The sequence below is a fragment of the Lissotriton vulgaris genome, chromosome 8 (assembly GCF_964263255.1).
Source record: "Lissotriton vulgaris chromosome 8, aLisVul1.2, whole genome shotgun sequence".
Taxonomy (NCBI): domain Eukaryota; kingdom Metazoa; phylum Chordata; class Amphibia; order Caudata; family Salamandridae; genus Lissotriton; species Lissotriton vulgaris.
In genome coordinates this window covers 1,558,128,266-1,558,149,057 of record NC_141696.1, presented here as the reverse complement: position 1 = coordinate 1,558,149,057, position 20,792 = coordinate 1,558,128,266, and the positions used below count along the sequence as shown (strand labels likewise).

Genomic DNA, 20,792 nt, shown 5'->3' with positions numbered 1-20,792 from the left:
TCGTCATCTGATGTTCCTCCTGAGTATCTGTTCTCATCTGTATGTCATCTTCTCCTCCGGGTTGTTGCTCCTCTACCTTGATCGCCGGCCATTGCATGATCCTGTTGACTCTTGCCATGCGGTCTTGGGACCACACTCTCCCATCGCTGAGTAAGGCCGCTCTACCAAACGCTTCGCACACTTGTAATGGTTTGCTGTACTTGCTTTCGCCCTTCTTCTGAAGAGTTGGTAGTTTGACTCTGACCCACTCCCCTTTTTCCAGCCGGACTTCCTTGGTGTTGCGTCGCTTGTTGTAGTGTGCAGCGTACACTTTTTGAGCTTTTTCCAAGTTGTGCTGCACCACGGCTGAAGACCATTTACTAGTCACAGTTTTCTCTCTCCACACTACATTGTCTCTAGTGAAGGGGAACCGGCCTCTCAAGATCTGAAAAGGGCTGTACCCTAGCGCCGTCGGAGTAATCCTGTAGGCCCATAACATGCTTTGGACTTCAGTTTCCCACTCTTTACCTTGCATTATTGCCGCTTGTATTTACCCCATCAGCACACGGTTGAACCGCTCCACTTGTCCATTACACGCTGGGTGATAGACTGCTGTGTGCTTGGACTTTATTCCATTTCTCTTCATGTACCTGATCCATTTTTCCGAGGTGAACTGTGGGCCATTGTCGCTCAATATAGTCTTAGGTATTCCTTCCCTCAAGAACAATGAAGTGAGGAATTTTAGCACCTTGTCTGTGTCCATGGATTCCTGCACATCTATCTCGGGCCATTTCGAGTATTTGTCAATGACCACACACAAGTATTTGCTTATGCCTCTGTCGTCGAGAACCGGTCCTAGGATATCCACTGCTATGTCTTCCCACGGGTTTTGGGGACGGTCAAATTCTCCCAGCGCAGGTCTCAAAGGTCTCAGTATTTTATCAGCACCTTGGCATTGGACACATTCTCTCACTTGCCTTTCTATCCGACTGTCCATGCCAGGCCACCAGTACATTTGTTTCACCCTGACTTTCGTCTTCACAATGCCAAGGTGTCCCTCGTGAAGTTGTTTCAATAGTGCCGGGATTATGGCTTCCGGCGGTACCACTCTTTCTCCTCGGTACAAGAATATTCCGGAATCGCTCAACGACAACTCTTCTCGAACCTCATAGTACTTCCTCAAGTCCGCCTTGAGTTTCCGCTTGTCTGGCCATCCGGAGGTGAGATATTGTTTGACTTCCACAATCTCACTATCATTCGCGTACGCCTCTGCCCATTCCTGTTTGCTTATCGTCGTCTCCCTGTCAACTATGTCCGCTACCATCTCTTCTGTATCTTGTGGGGTCACTGGGGCGTCTTCCATGGCGGAGGCTCTGCTTAGGTAGTCCGCTACCCTATTCTGTGTCCTTGGCAGGTACTCTACATCGTACGTGTAATCCAATAGCTTGAGCGTCATCTTAGCAATTTGCGGTGTAGCTGTGTCGTGGCCGCACGATGTCAGGACCTTGACAATGGTTTGTGATCAGTTTGTAGCTTGAACCTGGAGCCCCAGATAAATTGCCGGAACTTTCCCATTGCCCATGTCACCGCCAGCATCTCTTTTTCGATGACGCTGTATTTCTGTTCAGTGGGGGACAGAGCTCGAGATGCAAAGCTGATAGTCTCTACAGTGCCATTCTCTCTTACTTGAGCGAGTACCGCTCCCAATCCTTTGTCGCTGGCATCTGTAGTCAATATGGAACTTCCAGACGGATCATAGCCTTGTAAGGGTACTGCCTCGCTGATGTCTTTCTTCAATCCATCGAACTCGCTTTGTGCTTCTGCATCCCATTCAAACATTGTTTTGTCTCTGATGAGCTGGTGGAGTTTATGAGTCTTGGAGGCAAAGTGTCTTACAAATTTGCTGTAGTATTCGGCCATCCCAAGGAATGACCGAATTTCCTCCTTGTTGCACGGGGCCTTGGCTTCATTGATGGCTCTCACATTCTGTCGTTTGGGTGATATGCCTTGGCTCCCGATCTCGTGCCCTAGACAAGTGACTGATGACATCCCTATTTTGCATTTGCTCCACTCCGCTGTGAGGCCTTTTTCTTGCAGCACTGTGAGCACTCTGGACAGTTTGCTGTCATGATCTTTCTGGGTAGTTCCCATTATCAGGATGTCGTCCTGGAAATACTGGACTCCTGGCAGATCTTTGAACAGACGGTGCATTAATTTTTGGAATACGGCGGCCGCCGGGGCTAGTCCAAAGGGCATGCGGCGAAACTGATAGCACCCAAAGGGCGTGATGAACGAGGTGTACTTTCTGCTCGTTGGGTGCAAGTCGATCTGATGATACGCCGATGTAAGGTCAATGGTGGAAAACCATGACACTCCCTTTGTTCTCGCCAGCATTTCTTCAATTCTTGGCAGGGGAAACTTTTCCACAATTAGGCATTTGTTGAGTTCCCGAAGGTCCACGCATAGACGGACATTTCCATTGGGTTTCCTGGCCACGACTAAGGGGGCCAACCATTCAGAACTGTCGATCGGCTCGATGATCCCTTGTTGCTCTAGCCTTTGGAGCTCCATCTGTACTGCTTCTTTGATGGCGATGGGGATGTTTCTGACTTTGTGAGACACTGGGCGGGCACCTTCCTTGAGTAGTATCTTATGGACGAATTTTTCTAACTTCCCCACTGTGCCCCCGAATACTTTGGGGTAGGCTTGCTTTAGTTCATCTCGTTGGAGTGATTGGCTATCTTCTGTGAGGAGGATCTGCTCCTTGCCACCAGGATACAACTTAATTCCCAGGTCACCTGCATCTCTCCAGCCAAGTACAAAGGGCCCCCTCTCCGCCACGTATAGCTTGCAGGTGGCTGATCTACCTCTGAACTCGAACTTCAGTGCACGGAAACCTACTATGGGGATTGCGTTGTTAGTGTACGAGATGGGGCGGATGTCAGGCGGGTGTAGCATTGGCCCCAATACGGGTACAAAGTCCTCTTCCCACACGGATCACTGCACAATTGTCCACGGGGATCCTGAGTCGATGGCTATGTGCACCTTTACCCCTCCGATGAGCATGTCCGTGCGCAGCTTGTCTGAGCGTTTGCCTGTCACATCTAGCACTTGGTCATCCACACACAAGACCAGATCGTCATCCTCTTGGTCTTCTTCCGTTAAGTCTTCCGATGGGGTGGGCTCGATACACCTCACCATGGCCTTTTTCCCTTTCTTGCGGCACACTTTTTCAAAATGGCCGACCAGGCCACAGAACGAGCATCTGGCGCGAAACGCCGGGCACCGCTTGTCCTGGGCCGAGTGAGCCGTGCTTCCACACCTGTAGCATGAAAATCTGTGGTCCGGGGGCTGTCTTCCAGGTTCTGTTTGCTTCTCTGTCCACCTTGACTCTAGCTTCCGAGCGCTGGCGGGCCCTTTTTTCTTGTATGCCACTGAGGCCTCATCGATTTTGTTGACCATCTGTTTCTGCGCGCTTTCTCTTTTGGCTGCGTCTGCGCAACACTTGGATAGCTCCGCCTTTTTCACCATGGCTATGACATCCTTGAGCAAGGCTTCACCCTGAGCCCATAGTTTGTCCTGGACCGACTTGTTTGTCGTGTGCATGACTATTTGATCCTTGATGTACTCATCTTGAAGTTGTCCGTATTTGCATGTGATTGCAAGGCGGCGCAGGGCTGCGACGTAGTCATCTATCGACTCTCCTACCTCCTGTTTCCTTTGTTGGAAGTTGTACCGATCAATGGATACACATACTGCTGGACGATAGTGGTCGTCAAGATCTTCTAGAGCGTTCTTGAAAACATCCACTTCCGTGGCGAGCCGTTCTTTGGGTACAATGTTCGCAAACACACGCACGCCCTCCGGGCCCAGGTTGTGTAGTAATAGTCTTTTCTTCCGGGCACTAGGGTAAGGTTCACCGTTCTCGTCTTCCAAGGCTTCCACGTAGTTCTTAAAGTACTCCCTCCAGTCCTCCCACTTCATCATGGGTTCACCCGGTCTGGGCAGGAAGGGAATGGGGGCAGTCAGTGATGTAGCCTGGTTGGCCATTCTTAGCTCTACTCTGGGACCCCTTGCTTGGTTCCTCGGGCTGCCTGGGGTACTAGGGGATCCTTCCCCACCTGAGACTTCTCCTCTGCCCCTGGGACTGCCCGGTGCGCTGTTGGCCACTCCCTGCGTGGGGCTGGGGGGGGGGGGCTGTCCTGCCAGGGTCCTGGCACAGGCCCCTCTGCCCTCTGAGACCACACTGACCTTCACAGTAGCCCTGGGTATTGTTCATAGACTGTGGTCCGGTGCCACGCGTCTGCCCTGTGTCCTGGGTTTCAGCTGCTGCCACGCTCTGTGGATAAGAGCACCACCTCGATGATCAGGTCGTCTCTGACTTGCCCTTGGATCTGGTGCCCTGGACGCCGATCTCCTGTGCTGTGAAGTGGAGACAGTGGGGTGCTCCCAGTCCTCGTCGCCACTGTAATGATGTTCCAGTCCCCACAAAGCACAGAGAGACTTAAAGGTTAACTCCAGTATTTATTAACCGTTTTACAAAACAATTCCTATTTCCCACAGAGCGCCGAGCGTATCACTGCCTGGGGCTCCGGTCGCTTCTCCTAAAAGTCCTCGCGCGCTTTTGCCCAGCCTCCTCTGCGCATGCGCGCGTCTCACGCACTAGCTACTGCGCAGCGCGTCATCGCGCTGTCTGCAGTAGACTAGAGCGCAACACCACACTGTCCTGTCCATACACAACCAAACCTCTCCCTGTGTTCTTTTTCTCCCTTCCACTAAGACCTGCAACTGCAAAACCCACACACAACCCACATGAGAACCTGGCAGCTCTTCACATAGACACACCGAAGTCATGGAAATACCAGACAGTCAAAGTAAAGACCTGTCAGCTCATCTATATAAATATAAACGCTACTTTCAAGACCCTGCAGGCTCCGGCTGAAATAAACAGCAGCACTTGATGCTGAAGTGTATTTTCCATGCAGTGTCTCGTTCTGGTTAGATCTTTCCCCCTGAGAAACACAGAGGAGAGTGTGAGAGACGATGAAAAACTCGAGACGAAAAATATACTTTCAATTTTGTGTTTTTTTTTAAATTTGTTTGTTTATTTCAGTTTATTTTAAACTTCTCAGGTTTATGTCTCTCAGTTTAGTCCATTGTCTCTTTCAGTTACTCTGATCGGCAGGCTCGTGATTTCCTTTTCCGGGTCAGCGGGGGCAGAGACAGCACCAGCAGTGAATGCCGTCACTTCCGGCCTTTTCCTAGGCTCCAGCAGCTGTAGGGGCGGAAGGATCCTCGGCCTGTGCGGTGACCTTCGCCCTCTGACCCTGGACGTCACGCCCGGCCTCGGATTGTCATCTTCACCGTCCCAGGCCGAGGGGGAGAGGGCTCTGAGCAGGTGTCTGCGCAGGTAGAGTCTTCAATCCACCCCCGCTTCAGACAACCTGAACTCTGCACCCCCCCCCCCTTTCAAGGCATGACCCCCCGGGCTGCGGATCCTTCACCTCTGACCTCGCACCTCTCCCTCCTCTCCTGTGCAGCCTCTCCCCTACCACCTCTCCTGTGCAGCCTCTCCCCTACCACCTCTCCTGTGCAGCCTCTCCCCTTCCCTCCCCTCCTGTGCAGCCTCTCCCCCCTCCCACCTCTCCTGTGCAGCCTCACCCCCTCCCACCTCTCCTGTGCAGCCTCACCCCCTCCCACCTCTCCTGTGCAGCCTCTCCCCCCTCCCACCTCTCCTGTGCAGCCTCTCCCCTCCCACCTCTCATGTGCAGCCTCTCCCCTCTCCTGTGCAGCCTCTCCCCCTCCCACCTCTCCTGTGCAGCCTCTCCCCTTCCCTCCTCTCCTGTGCAGCCTCTCCCCTTCCCTCCTCTCCTGTGCAGCCTCTCCCGTGCCCACCTCTCCTGTGCAGCCTCTCCCATCTCTCCTCTCCTGTGCAGCCTCTCCCCCTCCCACCTCTCCTGTATAGCCTCTCCCCTCCCACCTCTTCTGTGCAGCCCCTCCCCTTCCCACCGCTCCCCTTCCCCCACTGTGCAGCCTCTCCCCTCCCTCCCCTCTCCTGTGCAGCCTCTCCTCTCCTCACCTCTCCTGTGCAGCCTCTCCTCTCCCCACCTCTCCTGTGCAGCCTCTCTCCTCCCCTGTGCAGCCTCTCTCCTCCCCTGTGCAGCCTCTCTCCTCCCCTGTGCAGCCTCTCTCCTCCCCTGTGCAGCCTCTCTCCTCCCCTGTGCAGCCTCTCTCCTCCCCTGTGCAGCCTCTCTCCTCCCCTGTGCAGCCTCTCTCCCTCCCTGTGCAGCCTCTCTCCCTCCCTGTGCAGCCTCTCTCCCTCCCTGTGCAGCCTCTCTCCTCCCCTGTGCAGCCTCTCTCCTCCCCTGTGCAGCCTCTCTCCTCCCCTGTGCAGCCTCTCCCCTCCCCTCCCCTCCTCCCCTGTGCAGCCTCTCTCCTCCCCTGTGCAGCCTCTCCCCTCCCCACCTTTCCTGTGCAGCCCCTCCCCTCCCACCTCTCCTGTGCAGCGTCTCCCCCTCCCACCTCTCATGTGCAGCGCCTCCCCCTCGCACCTCTCCTGTGCAGCGTCTCCCCCTCCCACCTCTCCCGTGCAGCGCCTCCCCCTCCCACCTCTCCTCTTCCTCTCCCCTCCCCCACCTCTCCTGTGCAGCCTCTCCCCTTCCCACCTCTCCTGTGCAGCCTCTCTCCTCCCCCACCTCTCCTGTGCAGCCTCTCCCCTTCCCACCTCTCCTGTGCAGCCTCTCCCCTCCCCCACCTCTCCTGTGCAGCCTCTCCCCTTCCCACCTCTCCTGTGCAGCCTCTCCCCTCCCCCACCTCTCCTGTGCAGCCTCGCCTCTTCACCTCTTGCCCTCCTCTTATTTCCACGTTGTACCTTAATCCACGTTACGTTGCAGTAGAACTGGTAGTAGTAGAACATTTGCTGGGTTTCCAGAAGGAATGTTGTTATTAGAGGTGGAGTCTGTTTTGCCGAGTGAAGGGTCTGGTTGAAATAACTGTACCAGGGCTGTGAGAATAAATCATCTTTGGAGTATTTCTCCGGACACTGCTCATTACTTTCCCTCTAACTATGGTGGTGCCAAAGCAGTGCTTTAAACTGTGCGGTACTGCGTACCGGCACTTTATTTTGAGAGGAGAGTACCTGCACATGTCAAAAATGACGTGAACTTTTAATTGAAAAGTGCCGGCACGTCTCCGAAAGTTTCAGGTACAGGCATTTGTATTTGTCCCATTTCAAGCACTGTGCCAAAGGGAGCTGAGACAGCCAGAGGCACCTGGCACTGACTGGGCCCAACTAATTGACAGCCAGCACGCCTGTATGAGTGAGTCTGTGTGCCACCCAGTAGTGTTGCAAGCACAATATGCCAACCTGTGACGTTAAGAAAACCACGAAACTGTAGAAATTAGTGATTCTGTGTGATGCATTTAAGTTACAGACAAATGAGGTATGCCAGGGTTCAAGGAAAGAGGAAGGTATGGGGTTCAAATGATCGGGGTTCTGACCCTGGCCCCCTCCAAGTTATAAAATCGTCCATCAGAAAGACACCCTTACTCTCTTCACCCTTTACCTGGATGTCCTGTGGCGAAGCTGTTGGAACAGTGAGGAGGGGATTGAGGCGAGGAAGGACAGTACAAAGGATGGGAGTTGCTAGAACACACTGGACAATGTATTCAGTTTGGGCCTCAGAAACAAGGGTTTGGAGGGAAGAGAGGGGACGAGCCAAGAAGCTATTACCTGTCGAGACTCCTAAATCATTGAGTAGAAATGAAACAGTACAAATGCAATCGCACTTTAGAAAACAGCGGACTACACTTCCAACTCAACCTCCTGCAACAACAAGCTGCAGTATTCAAGGAGGTTTTCAGGCTCATATTGCTTTTGAATGTGGCCCTCTTTAATGATTGATGTCTGGTAGCCCGAAACTGCTTTACCAGTGCAACATACTGGGCTTTGAGGGCTGCAGAGGAAATCTCAGATTGGCTGCAGAGGCACCTAACCTTGGATACTTTTACAAGAAGTGAGAGAGTTAAAACGTATACTGTGTGTGTTAAAATAGTTAAAATGATATTTTTTGACATGTCCTGTGATGTTGATTGAACGAGTGCATACTTGGCGACCAGTTTCACTATTTTTAACTGTTGCTTTAATTACTCAGTATTTTCTTATGATTCTCCATTGACAAAACTAAAAAAACCTTGGAAGCACGATCTAGTTCTGCACATTGAAAACACCTCTTATCGATCATTTTGATCTTTCCAATTATTGGCCTTAGTTGCTTCTTCCTCTGACCTCTACATTTTAATAGAAAGTATTTAACAAATAGCTTATGAATTATCTTGAAAACAGTTATCTCAGTGACTCTTTCCAGTTTAGAGTTTCCTTATGTATGCAGGGCCAGTTTTGATCAGAGAAATATAAATAAGAAACCGGAGGGCCTCATCCTCTACATATCAATAACATAAGACTGAACCTATAGACACAAGAAAGATGGCGTATTTGATCATCTAGAACGTACTACATGTTCTGTTAACACAAGTGTTCGGCTGAACAACACAATCTTTAAGGCTCAGGGTCCTACTCCCTCCATATCATTTTTGAAAATAATTTTCAGTTTATCTGCAAGTGTTCGGCTGAACAACACAATCTTTAAGGCTCAGGGTTCTACTCCCTCAGTATCGTCTTTGAAAACAATTTTCAGTGTATCTGCAAAGATCTCCAACAACTTTCAATGGGACACAAAAAGTAGATAAAGAATCTTGTTCCAGATTATACACCTACAGAATAAAAGTCGAGTGCTCTGACTGGAGAATCTGAAATCGAAAAAGCATTTAATAAAAGCTACATAGACGAATTATCAATTTAAATATTTTCAACATTTTCGTTACACACTGTTATGTCTTGTAATTTGTGAATGACGGGCACCTGAAGAAGGCCACCGGCCGAAACGCGCTTAGTGCTCTATTCCACCCCTTTGCCTACCTCAGTATTACATCGACCAAAATATTCCCTGTGTTTTTTCACATTTTTTCCCTTTCTCTGTATTTGTCATGTATTTATATGCACCTTTTTGTAGTATGCCAATGATTATATAAAAAAGGATCTTTTGTAATATGCCAATAATTGTTAAAAAGGATAAAAAACAGTATGTAAAAAACGATCTAATGGCTAGCAAAAGTAGCAGAGGCTGCTGAAATGAGATAAACCAGCATACCAACCGGTAAGACCTCAGACAAGCGAGTGTGACGCCACAGCCAGACAGAGAGGAAGACAACAAAAGTTGGTGGAGCCAAAGGTCTGTGGACTTGGCAACCGGGACTTGGGCTGCAGAGAAAGCTCTGGGAATTGTCTCCTGCTGTTTAATGACAGCGCTGTAGGTATTTAAATATCCCCCGTTAGTATTTCTACAGACGAAGAACACGTCTTTAGAAATGCATTTGGAAGCGCAGCAGCGTCACCATCAGCCGCACGTCAGAGGCTCCAGTGAAGTATTTACTGAATGCAGTGGAATCCTTTGTAGTGCGCGCTGATTGTAGAGGGAACCATGATAGCAATCTGAAACCGTGGCAGCTATGCCTCATCCCGCGACACACCCACACATGGCAGGCGACACAGTACTGTGTCCCGACACAGAGTTTGGAAAGCTCTGTGCTAGAGCCTCATATTTTTTAATATTAATGTGTCTACTTCCCGATTTAGTTAGGACCTTTTTGTTTTTAAATAATCTCATACACGGACAGCCCACAGATAATTTTGTCCTCTACTGACAACTCTTCTGTCATCTAAGCCGGCTTTCGGTCTTGGATCTTGTATTGTGCCATGAATAGAAACCAATCACTTGAAACTAAACTGTGACAAGACTGAGGTCCTGCTGTACGGTAAACACTTTTCTAGCTGGTCTCCAGCCTAGTCCCTGCTGATTTTTGGTCATGTCCCTCGTCCATGTTCTTGACTAGAAAACGCGGAGTTGTAAATCCTTCCTTGACCACTCAGGTTAATAAAGATACAGTATGCTGCTTCTCTATCCTTAGAATGCTGCAGGAAACGTTTATCTGGATACCAGTTTGGAAATCTGTTAACTATGGACCATCAACATGACATCTAGACTACTGCAGCATTACTGTGGAATGCCAGAATACCACATTAGCAAACTCCAATCGATTCAAAACTCTGCAGCAAGACTCATTCTGAAATTACTGTAATATTTCTCAACATTTGAAGGACCTCACTCTTTGTTCATCCTTGAACGATTTTTTCCTAGAGAAAATTGCAAAGATCAAACCCAACATCGCTTCAATATCTGCGACTCCCCCTTCCCCCGCTCCCCCCCACCTTCTTCCTTTCTTTGCCAGTTCCCCCACATCTCTCTGGATTCCTTCCTCGAGCTTCTCCAGAAAGTGAAGTCAGGTTCCCCGGCTGACTGTGTTCCAGCTCGCATTCTGAGAGAGCTCTTCACTCACTGCCCCGATCCCCCCCCCTTTCCCTTCTTAATGCTTCTATTTCCTCTGGCCTAGTACCGAAATCTTTCAAATCTGCCATAGTCTTCCCTATCCTAAAAAAGCCCGGCTTAGACCCCTCCCTTCCATCCAACTTCAGACCCATCTCCCTTCTTCCATACCTCGGGAAGATCTTAGAGAGCTATATCACTACATGCCTCTCCACCTTCATCGAGGAAAACCATCTTTTGGCCTCACACCAAGCGGGATTCCGCCCAGCCCACTCCACTGAGTCAGTGGTCCTGTCCGTTCTAGACGAACTTAAGAGCAAGGCTGATTCAAATCAACCTCAAGCCTTGGTGCTCCTCGATCTGTCCGCTGCGTTTGACACGGTTGACCACTCCATTCTTCTCGACCGTGTCAGCACAGCGGGCGTTTGGGGCCCTGCCCTCTCTTGGCTCACCTCTTTTCTTACAGAACGGACTCAGGCGGTCCATCTTTCTGGTTTTACTGCCCCCTCCCGCTTGGTCCCTTGCGGGGTCCCCCAAGGTTCCTCCTTGTCCCCCCTCCTCTTCAATCTTTACATTCACCCCCTCATTCTCTCTCTTCTTGACATGGGGTCTCCGTGTATAATTATGCGGACGACCTCCAGTTAGTATTTGATCTTTCCTCTCCTTTAGACTCCCTAGCTAAATTCCATTCTACCCTAGCTTTCATTTCTGAGTGGATGAACTACTACCAACTCAAACTTAATCTGGACAAGACGGAGCTGGCCCTGACTGGCCCTTCCAACTCCCCTTGGTCTGCTGCCTTTTGGCCCTCCACCTTTGGCCCCCTGCCCATACCAGCGGCATCTGCTAAGACCCTGGGCATTAAAGTCAGTCGGGACCTCTCCATGCATGCCCAGATCAGTTCAGTTGTGTCCTCTTGTTTCCTTTCGCTCCGGATCATTCGGAAAGTGTCTCTTTTTCTTTTCCTCTGATGCTCTTAAACTTATCATTTTATCAATGATTCTTTCTCGTCTCGATTACGGGAACAGCCTCTACGTGGGCATTCCAGCCTACGAACTACGCCACCTTCAGGCTATTCAGAATCAGGCCGCCCGTCTTATCCTTCACCTTCCCAAATCCCTCCACATCACTCCTGTTCTGAAATCCCTTCACTGGCTCCCCATCCGCCAGAGAGCCCTTTTCAAGATGGGTTGTCTGGCCTTCATGGCTCGTGCCCGCACTGCCCCGGCTTTCATGAATTCCCTCATCAGCCCCTACACTCCGAACCGTACCCTCCGCTCCTCCATTCAAGCCCTTCTCAGTGTTCCGCGTTTCCGCAGATCCAAGACTGGAGGCACTCGATTCTCTGTACTAGCCCCTTGTTTTTGGAATAGTCTCCCACTGTCCATCAGATCAATTCCAGTCTACCTACAATTCCGCAAGGCCCTTAAGACCTTCCTGTTTTCTCAAGTGTACTCCTGCTGATTTCCTCTCAGTAGAAATCCACTCCTCTCAGCCTTTCATTTCAGCGCCAGGAAGCCGCTTGGTCGCAGTGCGCTCTATCAAGAACTTTTAACTTCAACTTAACTTCAACTCACTATAAACAGTTTTTCTCTTATGAACATTCTGTGCTTTCCACACTAACTCTGAACACCTTAGCAAATGATTTAAACTTCACCAACCCAAGAGATCTCTCTGTTCTTCCAATCTCTTGCCGACTCTTGAACAATTGTTTGTTAATCAAAAAACATATTAAAACTTTGCTTTCTCAGCAGAGTCTATCACTTATGTTTCAGAAGCCCTCCCTTTTTAGCAATATCTTCTCTCCCATCAGGACACCTTTTCTGGGATATTTTTTTGCGCTCTATAAAAGTTTGACTTTGAAAGGCAGAACGTCTGCAAACAACGATTATTTACATTCATGCAATCAAAATGATGCATTCATTCTTTAAATGATGTCTTTATCACTCTTTCCTGAACAGTGCTTTTGAGTTTAATCGCAAAAATATGTCAGTTTATGGCATTTCATTCTCCTAAGATGACATTTTCTGGCATCTGCACCATAAATAGCAACACACTACATGCAAATACAAAATATACATTTTCACATGGTTGTCCTATTCTTTCTTAACTAGCTCTTGTCATTTTTTAAGAACCTTTTTGTACATTTTGGTGGTATAGTGGTGACACAATTTAGTACCTTTATACAATTAGTTCAGCATGGAGATACAGCAAGGGGTAGTATGTGTCGTATACCTACTGTACATACAATCACGACTGAGAGGTACAAAATCCATACACACGTATTAACATTAAAATACGAGTATCATTCAATTCTTGGCAATTCCAGGAGCAGCTTGGTCTTAAAATTAGTAATCTGTAAGAACCAGTTCATTACCATTCTGTATATGTCTCTCAGCATAATCTCCATGCATTTGTGACATCGACCCACATTCTTGTCAAGGAACCCAGGTGTTTTTTTTAACCTACTCACTCTGTCCTGGATTACTACAGGAAGAGTTTTTGTGATTCTGTTGACATTAGTTCTAACAGCCACAAAGACATTGGTTGAGATCTAGGTAATTTCATGGGGTGTGTGGTTGTAACTCTTTTGACTACTAACATATGTGTTAAAACAACCTCCTAATGTGATCAAAAGATATTCTGACTCTTCCCACTGTTAGTGAATAATAAAATTAACCCCTTCCATGCTCATGACGAGCTCAGCTCGTCATGCAGTACACTGCTCATGTGCTCATGACGAGCTGAGCTCGTCATAAACAAGGGGATTCAAGGGAGTTCAGCACCCAGGGAGAATTCCTGTAGCATTGAAGGTGTTAAGGGTTCTATCTCATTCATGATCTATGTTATTCCTTTGACTTGGAATGAAACTTCCCTCCAAAATATTTTGAAAGAATTGCAGGCTAATAAAATGAGTCATTGTACCACATCCAGTAGAAGCCCTCTAACATTTTTGCAAGGACTCAAATATTGTCTTCAGCTGTGTAGGTGTTGGGTATCTTCAGGTAGGGATCTTGCATTAATTGTCCTTGTATTGGGCATCTGCAAAGGCGGCCAGTGTTTTATAAAATTAGTATTAGTATGTTGTGTACAGATGGTTTAAAATTCAGTTACATGTTCAGGTTTTCTAATATTGAGTTTTTTTCTACTATCACCTTTTTTCTGAAGGGTAGATAATTTGTTTTTGCTGATACATTTGTTTAGTTTTTAATTCTGATGAGTATTGCATTGTAATATTTATATAGCGCTTGCTACTGCTATGTTGGGCGCTGAAGTGCTTGCCTAGGTGGGTAGCACACTTCACCATGTAAGGTGTGTGGTTGGTAGTTCGCTGTTTTTGTTTGTTTTGATCCTATGTGGGAAGTTATGTGTGTTGTGCGAGAGGACTACTAAGCTGCGGTTATTGTGAACTGGGATACAACGCTGAGAAGTGTGATAGATGAACAAGTGTGAGGGATGGGCACGCAGTTTGTGGTTTTCAGTAAGCGGGTAGCTTTGAGCATCTCTTCAGGCCTTTTTATGGTATTTGTTCTGTTTATTGCCACTTACGTGGATAATGCTCTAGGTTGCCCACTCTGAGATACTGAGATGGTGTGGAGCAGGCATAAGTTAAAGGGAGAAGTGGTGGAGAGCTCTTCTGGGATGGGCTTTGTTAATATCATTCCATATGACATTGTCATTGTTAGATGTCAAGAAGCAGTTGTAATGTGTAGCTAGTTAGGACCTGCAATGATGGACTAGATTGAAGTTCTTCCTGTGTTAGATCTATTCAGGTATTTATTGCCTGCTCAGTTGGTGATTGGTAGTTTGTTGTCGGGAACTGGTACAGTACTGGGTGTTGGGTGTCCGTCCCTAGCAGCTTCGTCTTATGTTAATGTAAGAGTATCAAGCAGTGAAAGAGAATCATTATGCAGCCTGTTGGAACTACAATTGACTGCCCTACCATGTTTGCAGATATCGAGAGATTGCCCACGGGCAGCTACTACGAGAAGGTCAAGGTGCCCCCAGACGCTGCTACTGCGGGGAGCCTTGCTGCGGGAGCATTGTTGACCTTTGTTGTCCCGATTACTTTGAACCTATGGCCGGGCTTGACTCCGCCCCCTTGCTGCTGAAACGACCGGCCGGGCTTTGCTCCGCCGGTCTCTGGAGAGACTACATCCCCCAGGATCCTTTGGGGCCCACGACATTACAGAGCGCGCCAGGAGGCGCATAAAGGCGCATCAGGGGCCGAGTCCTTGGTGCCCCCAGGCGCTGCTACTGCGGGAAGCCTTGCTGCGGGGGGCTTTGTTGACCTTTGTTGTCCCGGTTACTTTGAACCTACGGCCGGGCTTGACTCCGCCGCCTTGCTGCTGAAACGACCAGCCAGTCTTTGCTCCGCCGGTCTCTGGAGAGACTACGTCCCCCATGATCCTTTGGGGCCCACGACACTACAGAGCGCGCCAGGAGGCGCATAAAGGCGCGTCAGGTCCCGCGAGGACGCGCGCGGGAGAAGCCCGGTACAAGGGCGGGACCATCTAAGGCCATCATAGGCCAGAGGAGGCCGGGTCGGGGCACCCCCCTTGGTTCTGCACCAAGAAATGATGAATACTGCCTAACTTTTATAAGCAATCACGCTATGACTTGCAAGGGGGGCACTAGAACACTTTCCTCCCAGAGTGACTTCCTTAGGGGAACAATGGACTACTATATTAAGAACGCATTATTGCCCATTGCAAGCAATTTAGAGAGAATGGAACGATCCCCACCCATGGTTAGCTCTCTCAATATGGGTTCACCACCACAGACCGCTGTTACAGCCCCAGCCATATCATTACTGGAAGAATTAAACAGTTTGTGTAAATCCTCTTATGCCCCAATGGATGTGGAATTAGAAAAAGTGCAAATTATAGCTCCTATCTCCCCTATAGCAACGACTAGTCCTGGGCCTAGCTGTACATCCCAACTAACACAAATTCTACAGGGTACTCCCCTTATGTCACGACCAATAGCACATCCATTATCCGCAGTTTCCACCAAGGCGCTCTCTGTCAAAAGGAAGAGAGGTGGGGTCAAACAAATGGGTAGTCAGACCAAGCTACAAAAACTAAACCCAAATCCCTTGTTACCCAATACTCCTAGCACTGCTAAACAGAAAGCATCTACCCAGGCTTCTTTACTGGCCTCGCTTGAAAACATGATGACTAGCTTAGGGGACAGGCTCTTGGGTATTGAGGAAGCTATAAAGGCTAATACGCTAGTTATAAAAACTATGGGAGGATCCGTACAACCACAGTGCTCTGCCCCCACGAAAACATCTAATACCTTCACACAAACCGAGACCACCCGCAACCAATTAGTTGCACCACAAATGAGAACCTTAAATATTCCAAAAACCGCCATAACGCCACAGAGCTCTTACCCTAGAGCTGGGCCGAATAAAGAAACGTCATTTCAAAAAAGAATAGCGGCCAATCATGTCAACATACCACATAAAACCAACCACCTACATTTGCCACCTGAGGCTGCTCCTATCGTGTGCGTCCTCTCAGGAATACCAGAACTCCCTAAGGGGAAACAGGAAAGACAGCAGGACCTAAGAAACAAGGTAGTGTTCTGGTTAACCAAAAATAGACCTCTGCCCCCCCAATATAGATGGTACTATATTAAGCGTTAGAAGGGTGGGCTGACATTGTGGGTGATTTGGTACTTGTAAAATTTAGCAATAACCATGTCGTCCCATACCTCCAACCCTGGCAGCCACAAATAGGTGATGGCCCTATATCCATCTGGAGTCTAAGTCAATTCTACCCTAGATCATTATATGCCCCGTTGCAACTCAAAAAAACAGAGAGCAACTACTGGACGGCCAGAAGTGGTCCTGTACTGAGTGGCCACTTCACCCCTTTGTTTAATTAATTTGTTCCTTCTTTCTGTTGCTTATTGATTAGCTGATTAATTCTATTGATTTAATCTTTTTTTTAACAGATGTTAGTTTTTATGATATGAAATGTATTGATGTATTGGTGTGTATTTGTGCACTGTTGTCGCTTTTATGATTTTTAACATTGAATCGAATAAAGCTGATCAATGAAAAATGACTGTCCTGCTGCAGTGTAGGTGGATCAGTGAATTAAAATCAATTTTAATATTGTGGTGCTTACTAGTGTCCTTTAACCCCTTGCGTGCTGATGACAGAACGGTTCCGTCATCAGCATCGGTTGAGCTGTGCTGATGACGGAACCATTCCGTCATGACTCTGCCCGCGCAAGGCGGAGTCAGCACAGGCGGAAAATACGCCCCGCACGCAAGGGGTTAAAAGCCTGAATAACTGAGTGTTGTCTTAGAGTTTTCCAAGTGCCTATTCAATTAGTGAATAGTTTGGTTGTAGAGTACTGAAAGGCACAGAGTAATTTTTATGAGAAAACTGATCTGTTAAATTCTACAGGGCATCCACAATAGCAAGTTGACACATTTACCTTTGTAGTTGATTTCAGAGTTATTCTTAAACTTGATATTCAGAGTAGCTGGGTCTGCGAGAACAAGACATGGACCCTTTATAAATATCTAGCAGGTGATAGCGAGACCGAAGCTTTGAGTTAAAAGTAGTTTTGAGGAAATTGTTGTGAGCACTCGCCCAACAGTATTTGTCTCTGTTATAAATCATGATGCCAAGGAAACCAAAACCAGACAGTCTTCAAGCAATTTTGAATTTTTTCAAGGATATTAGAATATTGAAATGTGGGTCACTCCATTGAATACAATGGACTGTTCCGAGCTTCTATAGGCCTGTAAAAGCCCGCAAAGCAACATTCCAGTATTGTTTTACAAAGGCATCACGGAACCCGAGGGGATTTAAGCCCCATCTGGCTCAAAGAGGCCTTTCTTTTATTTGTTAGAACATTTTGCCCTCTATTGACAGAATGTTCTAATAACCATATAGCCCTTCGTAACTGGGCTATACTGTAGTGTAGTTCCTATTTTCCCAATAGGCCCTGCGCATTGGAATAACACAAACAGTAGTATCGACGTAGAAGTGCGGATCTTCCAGGCCCCTACTGACTATGCTAAACTTAATTGGGTTTGTTACCAACTAGCTCAGAGGTCACTGGAAACTTTCTTGACTGAATAGGAAGTGATCAGCTTCCCTGGCACAGACAAGAAGGGATTCAGTTTTCCAACAACCGTGCAACATGACAACTTTGCTCCTCAGATCAAGAGTCAATCTCTAGGGTCGTGTGAAACAATAGACAGTTATTTTACTCAGTCCGGTTGGTGCAGTTTACTTTCACAATATGTAGAGAACAGAGAGACGGGCGTTTGTCAATAAAGAGTTAACATTTATTGAACAGTCTTTCTTCTCGTACAAGAGAAATGAATTGCCACAATGCAAGACTTGTTATTATAAAAAGTACGTACAGTAAGATAAGTATTGCAAAGTAATACTGTAAAAGCATTGATATGGTTTCTTAGCCATACAATGGTTTAAAAGGAATAAAACATATATACATTCATATATACATTAGGCTAAAATACTCAACTGGTGCTTCTAACTACGCCTACCCCAGTGTACCTGACCTAAGCCTAATACTTGGGAGGGGAGTAAGTAAGTAGCTTTAAGTTAAGTTGGTTTTGCCAAGGTTTGCTTCAAGAATTCTCTCTCAAGGGTTTAGTCAACACCATACCTCTGGAATAGAATGATGGAGGTCTGGTATCTCCCTCAGGGCTCGATATCCCAGTCACCCGCAAGGGTAGACTAGAAACGCTGGAGCTGGATTTCTCGGCAGGAGAAAGGCAGCGTCTCGTCTTCAGCCCGTCGAGGAGGAGAAGGAGGGGGACAGCGTCCGCGGGCAGCTTGCACCTGCTGGGCTCTTGCAGGGGGACGGCTGTTCAGCTCCTAAGTTCACCACACCATTGTTCGCTAGTTAGCAGCGATAGCAGTAGCAATAGCAGCTATGATATCTTCAGCATAAAAGCAGCTTCAGGCGACGGGCAACAGGGGACTTGCTTAAGGCCACGTTGGTAGTATTTATACCTGAAAGGTGCCTTGTTTGACGTAAGTTTGCTGGACATAAGACGTCAATAAAAGATGTCACTAGGAAGTGATCGTCTGTCAGTGCTCATTAGAGTTCCATTACTAATCAAAACACAGCAAGCGGGGATTTCCAGGTTTGCTGAGTTTTTATCTTGTTGAAGAACTCGGAGTGTTAATCTAGGAATCTCAGATAGTGACTTCTGCTCTGTCATTGCACTAATTGGTTGCAAAGGAAGTGGCAGAGAAAGCTATTCTGGAATGTGGCTCTGTTCGTGTGAGGCCAGAGATGAGTTTCTGAATATTGCACTTGAACGGTTATGCCAATATAGGGAATAAATGGATTTATAGCCGAATAGGGGCATAAGGTCACAGTATCGATCGGGGTCCTAGATTAGCACGCAACACCCACTCCACGAATTCATGTCCATCAAATTACTAAAACTAGAGCAATAAGATGCATGTGTAACATTGCCCACCCCAAAATACATAAATGCATTCGAAATAGGCATATATTGTAATACGTGAAATTTTAGGTATTGTACATTTTTGAAGCATAGAAATCATTCAAAAATTATAGCATATGAAATCAATGAACGATTATGCAAAAAGAATTACACATGAAATATCTCTGAAACAGAAGAAGGGCGAGATAAATCATCACATATAAATGCATTGCAGTAAAATGTGCTAGAGGCTGGTGTAAGTTATTATGTCTCTAGATGTGTGTAGAAATAGAAGTTTGAAGCTTCTGTTCTCTAAGAATAGTTTTTACTTTAAGCTAACAATTTTTCGTGCCAAAAAGGGTGAATATTAAAAAGTGTTCAATTCAAAAGAATTATTGCTTGAACGGGGGAATAGAGTTCCAACGCTTATAGCAGTTTTTGTTGTTCAAAACTGAAGGCCGAATTCAGAGTTCATGGGAATGCTGTGTGTCGGAATGTTTCTCCAAAATTATTATTTCTGTTCGGGTAAGAACATCATATCAGACAGGCTCTCAAAGAATTGGTCTACAAAATCAGGTGACAGTTCGACCAAATTCGATAGTGCTGTTACTTGGCAGGTGTGAGAATGATTGCTGTCATCATAGTCGGGATCAGCAATGCTCACAGAAGGTCGTACCTGGGTGATGTTGCTTTTGTCACTTGCTCCACTGTTACCACCTAGTCATAGCACAGGAGTCTCAATGAATGCCGTCATCAGGATTGGTAGCCGCTGGGGACAACACAATGTGTGAGCCGTTATCGGACTGAGCAAAGTATCGACGTCCATTGGTACTGCTGATGGAAGTGAAAGACAGATGTCCAACACGCACTCATCTCCGCATAGCATACATCGAAGTACCGGTAAGATACAGTTCTGCCATATAGGTCTGAATGAAAGGAACCAGGTCATGTTTAGATCTCTCAGCCTGGCCAATCCAAGGACTCTAGTTATTCTGTCCCGGTAGCGAATTGCTAGGATTGTCTCTTCCATTCCCACAGGAGTCATGTCTGAGCTTTGGCTTGCCATAACGAAGCAGGAGGGTCAAAAATAAAATCCCTGCTACAAGTCCCAAAAATAGGGGTATGCCGCCAAAAACAGAGTGGACAAAATTAGGAACGATTCCCAGAATTGCTTGAAATGGTGTTAGCAGTCCCGTAAAAATCGTCTTAAATATGCCTGGGATGCCTGTGGCACTAGACATGTTAAGGAGTTGGCTAAGCATTTCTACGAAATGCACGGGGCAATTTGTTGATAAAAGGTCATGAACCTCTGTAGCTGTCCTTGCAACTAGAAGATCATACGTCTCTTTTGATGACGTTATGGGCACTGTTGTCTGCAAAAGCACAGACTTCATTTTGCTTAAAGTATCAATTCGTATAGAATAGAGATTCAGACGAGGCCAGATGGGAGTCTCTGTGTCTACAGGCCCGCTCGGGAACAATGCTTGCATACAGCATTTGACCATGGATGTTACGCTCACTAGATAACTTTTCCCTGGCACAAGGCCACAACATCTGTGATCCGTTCTAAGAATGTAACTCCCATTCGCAAGTTGCATAAAGAAGGGCTCTATCTGAGTTGCAGGTGTGACAAGCTGGTGGCATGAAAGGTTGTTAGAATTTCCTTCACAAGCTCCGTGTAAATTAATACCCTGGCACAAAAGTATACAGCTTAGTGAACGTTTACAGTTTTCACCACTAAGAAATACATTTTTGTCGCTGTCACTATAGCATGAATGTGTGTATGGTAATTTCCATTCTGATTTTACATATCCTTTACCCAATCGTTCATACTGGCCAGTAGGTATGTATTCAAGGCACTTTTTAAATCGGAAAGTTGTTATCGGAATAGTGCTAATTCCGTGTATTATCCATTCA

General features: G+C 47.2%; 1 protein-coding gene across 1 annotated transcript in view; it reads left to right on the top strand.

Annotated features, from left to right (window-relative positions):
- The first annotated feature begins 5,231 nt into the window (after positions 1–5,231).
- The window catches only part of LOC147700401 (uncharacterized), a 36,156-nt gene continuing 20,595 nt past the window's right edge, over positions 5,232–20,792 (top strand). Inside the window, exon 1 of the mRNA XM_086935769.1 lies at positions 5,232–5,389. The gene's annotated coding sequence lies outside the window, so the exon portion shown is untranslated. The remainder of the gene's footprint in view (positions 5,390–20,792) is intronic.